We start from the raw sequence: 16,927 nt of genomic DNA, 5'->3' as shown, positions 1-16,927 counted from the left end.
ATTTGACGCAAAGTTTGCAATTAATTATATTAATTTATATGTGGGTCATTGACGAATAAGGTTTTTAAAAGTGTAAAAAAATAAGAATAGAGATATAACTATATTTGAAACCATTTTTTTAGTTTACCCAGGTGTTAACAATAAGATTTTGTGGTTTGTATAATCAATTAACACAGTTTTTTGTCATTTTTTACAAGATGGAAAAAATGTCACCAAAAAAGTCATTCGGTTTAACCACTGATTTGAAAGTTAAAAACTGATTTGACATTGATGTTGAGATAGTATATAGTGTGTACCACAGAAGAAATATTAAAAAAATTATCACTGATCTCATAAATGTAATGATTTATTGGACTACTCTAAACACTCCAACATATTCAAGTAAAACATTGCACAGGGAAAGGAGAAAATGGGAAATGTAAAAAAAAGAGCCTTATCTGCTTTATATTTGTATTATTGTAGTTCCTTTAGTTATTAAAAACAATATTATTCCATTTAAATATTTACTATATCGGTTTTACCGAATGACCTTTTGACACTTCAAAATCTTTAAAATACCTTTATATGTAGTAAAATATAATTAAAACCTTCTGGATTCAGTAAAAGAGATCAAGTTGTACTACCTTACATACTTTGGATGTTATATATTTGTTTTTTTATTATTATTAAGGCCTTTGGACAAAAAAAAAAAAAAAGACCCGTCATGTCATTGACCCATATACAGTACCGGTCAAAAGTGTATTGATTGATTTGATCCTCTTCAGACCTCATGCTTGAAGTGTATGCCTTATTAGAAAACGAATGAAAGTTTATGAAAAAAATAAGTAAATTAACATTAGTCTTAGTTTCCGTATTCTCCATGCCAAAGGCGCTGAGTGACGTAACTTGGCTCAAAACAGTGTGTTTTGCTGAAGTCTTTGGAAAACAAGCACATGCTTCAAATGCTACCCAATTACAGTCTATGAGAGGAACAGCCAAAAACTTGGACATAAATCCTGAGCTGGGATAAAAGTCGATAAATTACAATCTACCATTGGAAAGCCAACAAGGTGCGTCACCGAACCCTCGGCGTGATTTGTTTCTGAGATACTGTGTTCCAGATGGGCTTTCTGTGGGCCGATGGATTCCGGCAGTGTGAGACGGTTAATGCAAACAGCATTACAGAAGCACAAGAGTGTGTGTGTTCCCAGCAGCAGGTGAGATCGGATAGATCTCTACACTAAATCAGCTGAAAACATTACAGTAACCTAAGAATACAGATAAAAGAGCCACCAAACGCACCATCTGCTGCTGCGGCATCTCAAAGGTCACAACAACAAAACCTTGGAGAATCGCTCTCATGTGATTGTAGATTCAGTTTCCTGAGTCGTTAAAGCTAAATTAAGTAGGCCTATGCTGTTGTGATGCAATTAACAATAAAAATGAGAAAAGAAATGTCTGGGTTAATCTTCACCCCAAAATAAAAATAAAAAAAGAATAGGATTGCAATTTAATATAACATTTCATTTTTATTTTCCTTTTAGACATAACCTGGATAAAATATCAAAAGCAAGATGTCTTAATGAATATTTTAGGGTATGACTAACTTTATCTGTCAGTGCAAAAGCCTGTGGCTGGCAAACGAAAAAGCAAAAAAGGCAGAAACAGATGTGAAACTTTGAGGTGCAATGAGTGTGTTTACTGGAAGTGTTTCGTCCAGATCAAGTGAAGTGAAGTTTGAGCTTTGATGCCGGTCTGATCTGGAATGTGATGATTAACACTGTCTAGACGGGAAGCATCGAATGTTCACGGACACGGACAGATCTGTATGAGCTCGAGGTTAGACTTCAGCAAACCTACTTGGGCATTCACTGGCATCACTATTCACTGACAACACTCACTTTAAATTCATTATTTTAGTTTACTTTTTGTTAAATGTTTACCATATTTATTAGAAGTGATAATGAAAAAAAAAAAAACATAATTTTAACTATTTGGGCTTTTTTTAAAGTAGCGTAAGTAACCGAATCGTAACATGAGTGCACTGTTACGCCCCTAATAAATAAACAAACAAATAAAATATTCATCGATATTATTGGTAATACTTTAGATTTTTATATAATTATATAATATACACATACATACATATATACATATATATATATATATATATATATATATATATATATATATATATATATATATATATATATACATACATTTTTATTGAATGTAATATTTATTAAATCAATAATAAATATGTATGCATAAATAAATAAATACATAAATATTCGTAAATGAATAACATTTTATTTTTTGTATTACAAATAATAATGGCAGATGTCACAATCCAACAGGCTCTTTATTGACCTTCATTGTCTAAAATGGGACACCGTGTAAGACACTCGAATCGCCAGTGCTTCGGTTTGCTGCTGACTTGATATGATCACATTCATCAAGAGGAATCTATCCTGGAGTTCATCTATCAAATAATAGAAGACAAATCCCCGGGCAACCACAACTGGAAAATGGAACAGATGGAACAATTTAGCAACAATCTTCTATTCCATCCACAGGCCGCTGTTGTCATGCCAACCGCAGGGCTAATAAATCAATCTCCTGTGCCGTTTCCCCCAGAAATGATCCTTGAATCCGCCATCATCCTGATCTCACACACACCACAGTCGTCTTATCTCAGCACTGCTGATCTGGCAATGATATTAGCCGAGTTAGGTTTCCACTAGCTTAACAAGTCTCTCGGCTCTAGGAAGCTGAGGTCTACATCGCAGAATGAATGTTCAGTTAGACATCAAACTATCCGTGCAAATCTGTTTTTCACACCAGATTTCTGTTGTAGACTCAAGTTCGACTGACAACAGACTTCAGTTGAGGTGGTCCACCAAAAAAGAGTGTTTTTTTAGTGAGTTAGTATGTGGTTGCATAAACTAGGGATACAGGATATCTCGGCCACCATATCGGTATCGACCGATATATGTTCGTTTTTAATGTTGTCGTTTTTGGCCTGATAAGAAAAACTGGACGATATATTAAAGGCGATAAATAATGGATTCAGCTGAGACACTTCAGATGAGCACTGTTCAACATGATGGTTTTAAATTGCTTAAAATATGATTAAAATCACTTCAGAAAGGACAATACAGTAAAGTGCAACAGTTAAGACTGTCATATACGCTACATAAAATTATCAAAAGAACATTATAATTGTGTGTTTGGGACGTGGCTTTTAATGGTGAGACTTTTGTTTTTGTTATCAGGCTCTCAAAACTTATGGATTTAGATTTATCGGCCAATATATCGGTTATCGGCTTTCAAATATAAAGAATTATCGGTGTCGGCCAAAATTTTCATATCAATGTATCCCTAGCATAAAATGCTTGGACTAGTCTTAAATGTTAGTCATTTCATTTTTTTCATCAAGACTGCTCCTAACTTTTTAAAGTCAGTTACAAAAAATGGTAGATTGGTCTAATTGGAAAGTTGCTAAAACTAGTAGGTCAAACTAGTTCTTAAGACACAGTCTTAACATAGTGGCTTAGCTAATGCAACTGGTCTCTGGCCTGTAGATACGGCTTGCATCCCTTCATCAATGCAAGTCTATGGGTTTTTTGGGGCTATTTTATCATCCAAAAGCCCATTTTCTAAGCCAACTGCTTAGAAAAGTAGTTTAGCCAAAGCTTAATAATGATGGTTAGTGGTTTGTTCCAGTCACTAGCCCTAACACTGAGTGCAACAGTCAGCTTCAGGAAGTAAAACCACATTCATTTTCTCCATAATGTAATTCATTTTGAAGGATAACTTGTAAAGCTTTAAAGATAGACCTACTGCGAGCTAAGAGGTTGTTAATCAATGGTATATCAGGGTATCCTCATAAACAAAGTCAGTTATGTCTTCAGTGAACATAAACAGGAGAGAAATATAAGGCCTGTGTATCAGTATATTGGATCTGTGCAGCTCTTAAAGTGACAGCAGCCTAATAAACCTGCTGTCTGTGCCATTAATGCAGCGCTCGCAAAATCGCCTGCCCGACGTCCCGGGGCGTTGTGTTTTCCAGTCGGGCTACCAAAATGCATAACCGGCCTGCCCGACGGGCTATCTGAAATAGTGTTCGCTTCAGTCTTGTTATAATCAGATTCAGCGCGTTATTTATCTTCAATCCGCAGCGGCGCGCACGTCAGAAAGAGAGAGAACAGGTTGTGCGTGTGTTCATCTGAGTCTCATTGGTCTGTCACTCATTGGTCGGTGGTGCTCGTCAATGTCAGAATATTTGAGATGACCAATCAAATCAAAGTAGGCGGGCTTTATGTTCACAAGAAGCTGCTGAGCGCGAATTTGAGCAGAGCGACTCGCTTCAGTTTACGGTCAAGTGCGAGATAAGATGTAAGTAGCTAAACTAAACATTTCATATTTAACAGCTTTTTTAGGTCATAAATGTGAAACAAATGACAAAAATAATCAGGCAAATGAATATACTTTTGTCTAATTTCGCCATTTTGAACTGAAAATAGGCCTGTAATGTGACTAATAATTAGTTTACTGTCATTGTGAGGGGACATTAGCATTAACAAAGCCATTTTCATCATAGGCACAAGAATAATAATGAATGTGTACATGTTGAGAATTAATATACAATTTGTAGCCTTCAGTAAATTAAAAAAGTTCAGCTTTAGGTGGGGAAGAACCAGGGCAAGATGAGGAGACTGAGAGAAAAAGAAAGAGTGATGGATAAGAAGTGAGAGCAGGTATCATCTACTGCCCGCTGACATGGTTTTAAAGCTATTTCTTATCCTTTTTGGGCCTTCAAACATCTTGAAATGGACATATCAGAGAAATAAAAAATTTGAACCCCCTAATAACTTTAAATGTAGGACCTCTTTGATTATAAAGCCCTGTCTACGGCCCTGTATTAAGAATAAGATCAATAATGAATGTGTACATATTGTGAATGAATTTAATAAACTTAGTTAGGCTACCTAGCTTTCCTAGTAGCTTTCAGTAAATTAACGTGTCTGAGAAAATGATTTATAAATCAACCTGTCAGTTGACCCTTTGTTAACTTTCTTCACTGACAGACAAAAATGAAAAGCCTATATCAGTCAAAGCTCAGCTTTAGGAGGGGAAGAGACAGAGCAAGAGAAAAACAAAGAGAATAGGAGTGTGATGCGAAAAATAAGGAGAGAAAAATAATCAGCTGCCCACTTACATGGTTTTAAAGCTATTGTTATCCAATTTTTTTTGCCCTTCAAAACATCTTAAAATGCACATATGTAGATCAGAGGAATCAAAATTTTCTCGGGGGAGCCCCCTAACTAGCATATCTCACATTCAGGACCTCAGTGATGAAAAAGCCCTGCCATCTCCATGTTAATGAAACTAGTTAATAGTGAGTATTAGACCCTAAACTAAAGAGTTACTTTTATTTTATTTTATCATACCCTCATTGGGGGCTGAGCCACAGACACAGACTTATTCATGTTCCATACTGGTCACACAAATTTCAGTTCAGTTATTACCAGATGCATATTTGTTGATATTTGTGTTTTGAAAAAGTTTTTGATTCATTGTTTTGACTCATAAATATTCTACATTAAAAATTGTAGTCTTTTTATATGGGCTAGTAAAATTCATTTCGGGCTACCAAAATCTGAAGAGTGCCTGCCCGAAGGGCTACCAGCGATTTTGAAATTTTGCGAGCCCTGTAATGTTAATCAAACAAGAAAACAGAACAACTTTTGTTACTTTAATAAGGATTCATCTATATTTACTTTATACTGTGAAGACTGTGATGCAGTAATTTTACATTTGATTCATTTTTTCTACCTGGAAACTACTGTTATGACTATTTCTGTTTTTTCTGTTGCATTTATTTGTGCCATTGCTCGTAATTTGATTAGGCTATTTGTTCGTTTTAGGCTATTTCTGACAGTTTACTGACAAAATATTTGAAATTTATAATCGTTAGGCTAGTAGTTTTTGGTGTCATAACCTTATTTATTAAGGTTATTAGTCTAAATCAATGAAAACAATAACTGCTATTTTATTTTATTTTATTTATTATTATTTTTTTGTGGTGGGGCCAGTGAAAAGTTTGGCAGGACAAGTAAAAATGTGAACCACAGTAAAAAAAATATTTTAAAAACTTGTACGCTTCTGTTGAAGGACTTTGTTGAATTTCAACTTTTTTAAATAATCGTGTTCAACGGTGGAATTCCTGGTGAAAAACTACATTACCCATGATTCTGCAAAGAAAGGTCCTCCAACTGGAGAATCGCAACAACAAAATTGCGTTAAAATCGCCTGTCCACTCCCATGAAGCTCAGTCTCCCTATGCTCTCAGAATGATTCAATATTAGTATTCATATAATGCAAAATATATTGTTTCTAAGTTCTAACTATCTACCATCTATCCATATTAGTGATGCACTGAAATGAACATTTTGGCCGATACGATAACCGAAAATTCTTTATATCTTAAGGCAGATAACCGATATATTGGCTGATAAATCTAAATCCAAATTTTTATATAATTTTTGAGAGCCTGATCACAAAAACAAAAGTCTCACCATTAAAATCCATGTCCCAAACACACAATTAAAATGTTCTCATTATAATTTTATGTAGCCGATATGACAGATTTGTGCTGTACATGTTGCACTTTTTTCTCCAATCATATTTCAAGCCGTTAAAACCCATCATGTTGAACAGAGCGCATCTGAAGTGTCTCAGCTGAAGGAAATAATACATTATTTATCGGCTTTAATATATCGGCCAAATTTTCTTATCGGGTCGATAACGATAACATTAAAAATGAACCGATATCGGCCGATACGGTATTGTGCATCCCTAATCCATAAGTATATCAAATCAAAGTTTGTACTCTTGTGATTCACCTCACAGCTGGTTGATTTGGTTCATGGCTTATTATAACACTTTAAAGACTGAAAAAATGAATGTGAAAAATACCTCCAACACCACGGCAGCTGAAAAAGTAATGCTAATAGTGATGCTTGGCTAAGCAATCAGATTAACCTTTTGAAAGTTGATACTGATTAAGTCCACACCAAGATCCATAAAGGGTCCGGTGTAACTCCCTTTGTCATCGCTCCAGTGGGATCTTCCCGTAATAAAACAGCATCCATGTGTGACGTGGTCAGCCGTCTCATGCCCGCGGTCTGAGACTTCTAAGGGATTTATGGGTTGGGAAGTGTTTCAGCGAGGCTGGAAGAAGAACGCATAGGCAGAATTGCCTCTGGGCAACTCTTACATTGCAGATCTACAGCACATGTGGTACATCCAGCACCACTCAAACACATTCGCAGAAGACACTCTAATAAGAGCAGTGTGTGTGTGTGTGTGTGTGGTGAGCACTTAATGCCTACTGACAATCATCTCTGTACAAAGTCTCCTCTCATTTAAAGGCAACAGAACAAAATCTACCAACAGATGCGTTTAGGATTCCCCAAGCGGCAACCTTCCAGTCCCTCTCGTGAATCCAACACGGAAGTGACTTAAACTGCAGTTCATCAACTGGCCACTAGAGACAGGCTCCAAAAGAGAGTCAATCCCATAGACCCGCATGTTAATATGCCCAACTTTACAGCAGAAAAACATGTGTTTACAGCCTGGTACAAAAAGTGAAAGCCTGGTACCCTTCATGAAAACTGTGAGGGGGGTGATTTTTTGTATTAATCATCCGTGTAAATTATATTAAGCCTGCGTATTAAAGTTCTGCATAATTAAGGGCGTGGCCACTTGAGTGACAGGTGGATCGCCGATGATACTAGCCGTTTGTCTGCTGTCTGTTAGCGTCACGTCACCTCAGCTAATCCCGACATTTTGCCCATTTTCGTTTATCCGGGAGTGACGCACGGCCAAGATGGCGACGGTCGGCTCCACACACTTTGGGCTTCAAAAATGCTCTTCAGAAACACTACGGGTGACGTCACACACACTACGTCCATTGCTTTATACAGTCTATGGGATTCCCACAGTCATGATTGATCTGATATTTTTAAAACCATTGAAATGTGTTTTTTGTTCGTTCCAATGGAGGACAGAATATGGAAACTATAGTGCCTTAAGCACACATACATACACACAATTTAATTAAAGGGTGTTTACACAAAGACATGACCCCAGGTCAGCTATTCTCAACATGCATTACAGCAAACAAAGCTTTGCTGCATCATGTTATGGTGTTTTTCTTCTCTGTTACTGACATATTCTTGTCAAGTCAAGTCAAGTCAAGTCACCTGTATTTATATAGCGCTTTTTACAATGCAGAGTGTTTCAAAGCAGCTTTACAGTGATAACAGGAAAATAATGAAACAAAGTTTGTTTCTAGAAGGAAATAGCGTCATAGTCCAGCTTAAAGGGTTAGTTCACCCAAAAATGAAAATTCTGTCAGTAATTACTCACCCTCATGTTGTTCCAACCCCGTAAGACCTTCGTTCATCTTCGGAACATAAATTAAGATATTTTTGATGAAATCTGAGAGCTGATCACTTCTCCATAGGCTGCTAGGTGACCGAAACTTGCTGGCCCAGAAAAGTTATTAAAGAGATCGTTAATATAGTCCAAGTGACTCCAGTGGCTCAATCTTAAGTTTATAAAGCGACGAGAATACTTTTTGTGCGCAAAAACAAACAAAAATAACGACTTTATTCCACTATTCATTTCCTTCTCTCTGGGCCTCTAGTTGGTTCACGTAGTGTTTTTGCGTCGCGCGTCTGTGTTACACGTCACCACGTAGGCTCACAATTGGCCGAAGCTGGTCATGTGTGTGATGCGTGTTGACGTGCAACACAGACGCGCTGCGCAAAAACACTACGAGGCCCAGAGAGAAGGAAATGAATAGTGGAATAAAGTCGTTATTTTTGTTTGTTTTTGCGCACAAAAAGTATTCTCATCTCTTGATATACTTAAGATTGAGCCACTGGAGTCACTTGGACTATATTAACGATCTCTTTATTAACTTTTCTGGGCCAGCAAGTTTCGGTCACCTAGCAGCCTATGGAGAAGTGATCAGCTCTCAGATTTAATCAAAAATATCTTAATTTGTGTTCCGAAGATGAACGAAGGTCTTACGCGGTTGGAACAACATGAGGGTAAGTAATTACTGACAAAATTTTCATTTTTGGGTGAACTAACCCTTTAAGTAAGTTCAGTGATAGTTCATTTTCTTGTAAAAAATTTAGTTCATTTATATTTATATATATATATATATATATATATATATATATATATATATATATATATATATATATATATATATATATATATATATATATATATATATATAGTTGAATATTAAATTAAATGTCCCCAACTAAGCAAGCCAAAAGCCAAAGGCGAAAAAGGGCGAACAAAAAACAAACAAACAATCTCCAGTGTCTAATACTTTAATCTAGACCCAGATGCTGCTGGACGTTCTGTAGATTGCAAACACTGTCAGGCTTTACTGGTTCTACATCAGCGTTGTGATCGCTCTGGTTAAACTGGACCCGCACCTGCTGGTTCTGCTTCAGGGTCAGCGCTGCACGTGTGGATCTTATCAGCGCATGAATGGTGTGTTTGTGACCGAACGGAACGGCCCGAGACAGACAGACGCGAGAGGAAGATTACAGAGACCAGAGGGTGGACAAAGGCACTCACTTCTTTCCACTGTAGAAAAATTAAGCCATGATATCCCACAAATAACTGATAAGATCTTGCACCGGTTACGTCACTTGTAGCCGAGTCTGTGCCGTAGTGATCGTGAGGTGGAGCCACAGTATCAACTTTTTAGTTATCATCATATTTAGACAACCATGTCCTGTTTTCGTTAAGTCTAGTTTTAGTCACTGAAAACGTTCACATTTTCATCATGCTGCATAATGTTTAAAATGATAATCACAACTCAAAATTATAATTGCAATTATCTGAAAATTTTATTTTTACACTTTACTACAGCAGAATTATTGCACTTTCACCTATAAGCACAAACTGAGATAATGTTGACTCATACGCATGATTTATTTGACCTCATCTAGTTTCCTGATTTATTATAGGCTATTTGTCATAATTCAAAAATTTGAATTCCTAATAATCCAATAATTCCAAACTACATTAATGCTTTTCTATTAAAACAACAGCAAAAAAATGTTTTATTCCGCAGCCACAATTGTAAATACAGTCGAGATTCATTTTTAGATTTATTACAGTTCATCACTGAGGTTTGATGACAGTAAACGGCACAAGAGGCTCGTGAAGGAACAAGAACGACTGAATGACACTTTAATTTAAAATCCCCCTGTGGTGAAAATCAAGCTTTTAATGTTGTTTATGTGTCCCTATTCGGACGGGACTAGTTTTCCAAACGACGTTTGAGTTACAATTCTTATCAACCTACGTCTGTGATTTCATGTACGGATTCGGACGGGACTAACATCTCCGTGTTTATTACCGAGGTAGGAGTGTCTGTGTTTTACATGTGGGCATTGCAGAAGATCACGTGTTCAGAATGAATTGATCAAATGTATTTTGAAATTAAGTATTTTTAAAATGAAGCACTTTGAAATATAAAGTAAAACGTCCTCACGTATTTAGTGTTTTGTAAACATTTTATAAAAATTGTAGTATAAAAAAAACTAAACATACATTTATCATCATGATTTTATAGAACTGGGTTCTTATAATAAACCCACTGGAATAAAAAGTTTTAACTTATAATTTACACGTTATGTAATTAAGTGCAGAAATGAAAGTAATCCTGAAACTGATATTACAGTAGCCAGTCTTAACAGTTTAACGTGATTTGGCTCTTCTTGTTGATTTCATTTTTTTATTTCTTCGCAGTGTACCGAACACATCTACATCCATTATCGGTGCGCAAAAAGCAGAAACTTGAATACCGGCGCGATAGCGAGAGATTGTACGGTAGTTCACGTTGACCAAAACACACAAGAACAAGAACACAACATTTTCGGCAATCACAGACATTCGCATTCGGACGGGATTAGATTTCTCTGAGGACCGCCGAGTTTGACGAAAAACAGTAGGTAATTTGCTCTGGAATTTTTACAGAGGTCGTGTGAGAAAAAGACAGAAATGGCAGATTCGGACAGGATTAAAATCTCAAAGTACGTCTGTGAAACAGATTTCTCTAACGTCCCCCTGTTAAACTAGTCCTGTCCGAATAGGGCTTATGAGCTGTTTTTAATGTGCTTTAAGACAAACCATGTGTAAATTCATCAGTCGACACCATTGCTGAGTATTTTCTCCTTAAAACTACAGTGAACCAAAGACGCTTTGAAATCGCTGGTGTTTCTGACATCACAAACTACCTTGTAACCAATCAGATCAACGTGTGATCGTCAACCAGTGGATCTCTGAGCTGAGTGAGTGGAGGCGGGGCTCATTTGCATATTCATAGAACCACGTATACTAAATGAGGCGAGGGTGTCGAGTTACATTCAAGCTATTTTAAGGCATTTTTTTAAGGAAAAAAAACGTTTAAATATGTAATTTTGGTGATCAAAAATGAGTTTAAGGGATACAATAATTGACTACAGGGGGACTTTAAGCAAAAAAATCTCAAATGGAGATAAACTCCAGCTTGCTTGTTTTTACCCTCCTTTTTTTCGACAAAAACAAAGATTTTGATTAAGTTTTGATTTTTTAACTACATTTTAGTCTCGTCTTGTTTCGTCAACGATATTGCATGTTGATTATAGTCACAGTTATCGTTTAATGACGGTGTCGTCTCGTTAACATCTTGTCTTAGTCATGGAAAAAAGGTTGTCAACGAACATTGTTCGTCATAGATTTGGTCATAGATTTGGTCATTTGGTCATAGATTTGGTCAACGAAATTGACACTAGTCCCGCCCACAAATAATTAAACTGATTGGAAAAAATGAACACTTGAACAAACGTCAGATAAGAACCTAAAATGACAAACCATCTTCGTAAAAAGATTATTCGAAGCATAATTGGATTTTTTTAGTTTGGCTTGCATCCCATTCGATTACATGAAGAGGGTGGGGTTTATGAACTATACCAGGGGGCGATCACAATGTGTGTTTCGTCTTCACTTTAAGACACTTGATCCACACACACACACACACACACATATACGGGCAAACAGTCGTAAAGAGGCGGTACAGATGAAGGTTTGCTGATCTGAAGAGTGACGTCACTTGTGTTGATGCCGATGGCCGATAGTGAAAACAATTGCTTTTATCGGCCGATACGGATTATTGGTCACTAATCTCTAATTTAAATGTTTAAAAAAAATGTTTAATTTTTTAAAAAAGATTGATCTTACTTCAGCAGCACACATAAAAAGCTCTGGTCTCAGATCAGTGGGACGCTCCAGCAGTGGACTGTGGTGGCAGATGCTATAAATAGGGGTGTTTTAATTAAATATGAGGTAATGTGATCTGAGTGTGGCAGACAGCAGATCGCTCGTCCCTATACATTCGTTATCATTAACAGATAAACGGGCCTCATGCACGGTAACTCAAGCCTGCTGTTATGACAACAGGGTCAGAGGTCGCTAGTAGAATCTATACAGGAAATAATGAGACCATCTCACTAGACATGAAATGGACATGACAGAATTAAATGCTTCTGTACTGTATCAGGTGATGCCTGATTAAATGTGTGACAGGAAGTGATGTATGTGGATGATGCTGTACAGTCTCTCAGACTTAAAGGGATAGTTCACTTTGAAATTAAATTTTGGTATGCTTTAGCTTACCTCAAGGGCATCCAAGATGTAGGTGTCTTTTTTTCCGCAGTAGTTTCAATTTTGATATTTTTAGGTCAAACTGTTCTTGTCTGTCAGTCATTTAATGCAGGTCTGTGGTCACTGTCTCAAAGAGCATGCACAGAGTCGAAATTAAAACAATTCCTATGCAGACTGGTGCATAGATATATACACTAGATGTCGCCTTAAAGACATTCGTTCCAATGAACTGCCGTAGACAAGGCGACATCTAGTGTATATATCTATGCACCAGTCTGCATACATGTCACACACCAGGATGCACTCGCGCCTTCAGATCATTTGGACGTGGCTGTGTATAAGAGGTAAAAACTATATAAATACTGTTCGTTTTCTCACACAAACCGCTCGTTTCATGTCTTAGGCCATCAATGTGTACTTACGATGGGGAATTGTTTAATTTGGACGATGGGGAATTGTTTTAATTTGGACTCTGTGCATGCTCTTTGAGACAGTGACCACAGACCTGCATTAAATGACTGACAGACAAGAACGGTTTGACCTAAAAATATCAAAATTGAAACTACTGCGGAAAAAAAGACCCCTACATCTTGGATGCCCTTGAGGTAAGCTAAAACATACCAAAATTTAATTTCAAAGTGAACTATCCCTTAAAGATAGACTGATTACAAGGGAAAGCTGTGACAGAGTGTTTGACAAACACCTACAAGGCCTTAGAAACCATTCAGAAGACCTTAGCAACCACCTAGCAACGCCCTAGCAACCTCTCAGAGGATTTTAACTTCATAGCAACGGTTTAAAACATTCTGAACACCTTAGCTTATCAGTGCCCAAGTAACCATTCAGAATACAAAAGTAACAACCTTAGTAACTTCATAGCAACATGTTTAAAATACTCTGAACATATTAGCAACTGCATGGCGTGGCATTGAATGCCCTAGCAACCATCCAAAACACCCTAGTAACCACTTAGAAGGTGACATTAGTAACTGCATAGCAAGGCCCTAGCATCCACCCAGATCTTCTTCATAACAAGATGCTTAAAACACTCTAGACACCTTTAGCAAATACATATTGATGTCCTAGCAACGACTTAAACACCCTAGCAACCACCCAGACAATTGAATTAATTTCATAGCAACATGCTTAACACTCTGAACACCTTAACAACCACCTGGAAGACGACCTTAGCAATTGCATTAGCAATGCCCTAGCAACCACTCTGAACACCTTGGCAACCACCCCGGAAGACCTTAACAACCGCAGTCTAATGCCCTACCAACCACTCCGAACACCTTAGCAACCACCCAGACGATCTTATTAACTTCATATCAACATGCTTAGACTCTGAACACCTTAACAACCACCCAGAAGAAGACCTTAGCAATTGCATTAGCAATGCCCAAGCAGCCACTCCGAACACCCTGGCAACCACAGAGCAATGACCTAGCAACCACTCAGCACACCCTGGCAACCATCCAAATGAAGAATTTGACCTTAGCAACTGCATTAGCAATGTCCTAGCAACCACTCTGAACACCCTGGCAACCACCTGGAGGACCTTAACAACCACAGAGCATTGACCTAGCAACCACTCCGAACACCCTGGAAACCACCTGGAAGACCTTAACAACCGCGGAACAATGCCCTAGCAACCACTGTTACTGTTGCTCACTGTGATGCTGAATACAGAGAGAGATTAATATAGATGAATTTATACTGCGACTGACATTAAAGGAATAGTTCACTTAAAAATGAAAATTCTGTCATAATTTACTCTCCCTCAAGTTGTTTCACAGTTGTACGAATATCTTTCTCCTGCAGAACACAACAGAAGATATTCTGAAGAATGTTGGTCACCAGACAGTTGTTGGACCCCATTGACTTCCATATAGTATTTTTTTTCTTCCAACATTCTTCAAAATATCTTCTTTTGTGTTCAGCAGGAGAGAGAAAATCATACAGGTTTGAAAAAACATAAGGGTTGGTAAATGAAGGCAGAATTTTCATTTTTAAGTGAACTATTTTTTTAAGGACAAAAACACTTCAGTAAGAGAAATGCATTAAGTGAGATTTATTGACACTAAGAGCGGTGTGGGTTTCATTATACAGCTCTTTTCCTACTAAGACTTGCATATAATAATAATAATCTGTGGTCGTTCACTGACACACGTGAAGCTCCGCCTCCTCCTGCATTTAAAGACTCGAGCCAGAAGACAGAGAGTCTGACGCCGGCGACGGGACATTCCTGAGAGACTCGCTCGTGCCTCAAAGCCTAAAATAAGATTAGGACACTAGTCGGGAATTACACGGATCCTCTGCTCTCTCTCTCTCTCAAGTGTTCGCTGAGGTTTAGCAGATATGTACAGTAGGGCTGGGAAATACAGTCGAAAAGAGTTATATTTGCCCTTTTGACAATACACTTAAAAACAGCTCCATTATTGAGCTACTAGTCAATATGTTCAATGCAAGCCAAATACAGTAAATACAGTGAATGATATCATTTTAATTTATTGTATTTTTTTTAACTACAATAAAAAAGCAATATCTGTATCTATTTTTACAAAACAAAAATTTAAAATAATAATAATAAAATAAGTGTAAATATAAAAAAGCACGTATAAATATGACGAAAAAATTGTGTTTTAAAATTTACAGTAGTGGACAAAAGTGATTTGTTTTAAATCAAAATATGAGGAAAATATTTCATATTTTTTAAATATTTTATATTTATAACTTACCAAAATGATTTGGCAAAAAAGGCAAACTACAGCAACTTATTTTATTTTTACTATGCATAGAAAAACAAAGCATACATCGACTACAGCATAATCAGTTATTAATATTTGCTTGATTCTCTCTTGTTTTTGCATACGTGTTCATTTCTTTGTATAACAGCCTGGACAAAAATTGTCGCACAATTTCACAAATACTATTATTATCACAAATACAACAAATTACTCCAAGCACAACTAGGCAATATGATTACAAGTTCAAATGTAATCATATTTAAGAATGAAGATGTCAATTTTCCTAGGCTGGACATCACTTTTGCCCACTAGTGTATATATGAAAAATTCAGAAATTTCAAAATGATGAAAATTTGACCGAATGTTGTCCTAATGATGTAAACAATTATATATATATATATATATATATATATATATATATATATATATATATATATATATATATATATATATATCGCTAATTGGTTGAAGAGTGAAGTGGGTATTGACAGGTGTAATGTGTGAATACTGATTGGGTAATGACTCCTTTCAGGCCAATTTAATGAACTTACAAAGGTTGGTCTTTCTTTGTATTTGTGAATGCATGTGCACAAAGGTCAAGAAAATCCAACCTCGCTTTGACCCCCAAAGCTTTCAGGCCTGCAAACGTGACCGAATGCTTTTAAAAGTGCACGTGTGAGTCCGTGAGGAAGCATTGATTAACTCAATCGACGGAACGGTTACCAAGGACATAAACAACTCCAGAGTTCCACCGTTACCATGGACACCACACAGCTCCATTATGATGTCACAGCCTCGTCAGTTCCGCTTCCATTTGTCATTCTGAAACAACATTACTAGAGCCTGTAATATCATAATCGTGTCTTTGAAATGGGAGTTTCAGCATTTAATGCAGTTCGGGAAGCTTCACAGTGCTGTTATTATTGATTTGATGCACAGTGTAATTTTATTACATCTAAATGTGTTTGTAAGATGCCTCTTTGTCACTCATGAAGTGAGAAAAACACAAAATGAGATTTCATTCTCAATACAGCAAAGTGATTTTCTCTTATTTCTATATCCTCAACACCGCTGCACAAAATGTCAAAACGGTTTTAAATCTCCAGATCAAGAGCTTGTACCACAACTATCTAATTATGCCAATATCCCTCACTGGGGAGTTCTTGTGTTCCCCATCCATTTGGAAACATATCTGACCTCACAATCCCCGAGGCATTCACTTTAAAGAAACAGTACACCCAAAATTAAAAATCTCATTTACGTGGAAACCTTTGAGAATTATAGTAGGATATAATGTAAAATTCAGTCTGTTGCTCACACAAAGCTACAGAATGGCAATCGGGAGATTTAAAATATATATATATAGATTCATTTACTGGTGTTTTTTCGTCCTTTTTGCCCTTGACAGCTCCAGTCCCCATCCACCCATGACATTCGGCTAATTTTCTGCT

General features: G+C 36.8%; 1 protein-coding gene across 2 annotated transcripts in view; it reads right to left on the bottom strand.

Moving 5' to 3' along the window:
• Positions 1–16,927, bottom strand: part of rai2 (retinoic acid induced 2) — a gene marked incomplete at its 3' end in the record, with an annotated part of 43,811 nt that overhangs the window by 4,156 nt on the left and 22,728 nt on the right. The gene's annotated exons all lie outside the window — the stretch shown is intronic.

The sequence above is a fragment of the Scardinius erythrophthalmus genome, assembly GCF_964197995.2.
Source record: "Scardinius erythrophthalmus genome assembly, chromosome: 15".
Classification (NCBI taxonomy): domain Eukaryota; kingdom Metazoa; phylum Chordata; class Actinopteri; order Cypriniformes; family Leuciscidae; genus Scardinius; species Scardinius erythrophthalmus.
Note: the sequence above shows the minus strand (reverse complement) of the source record. Positions and strands in the feature narration are given on the sequence as shown.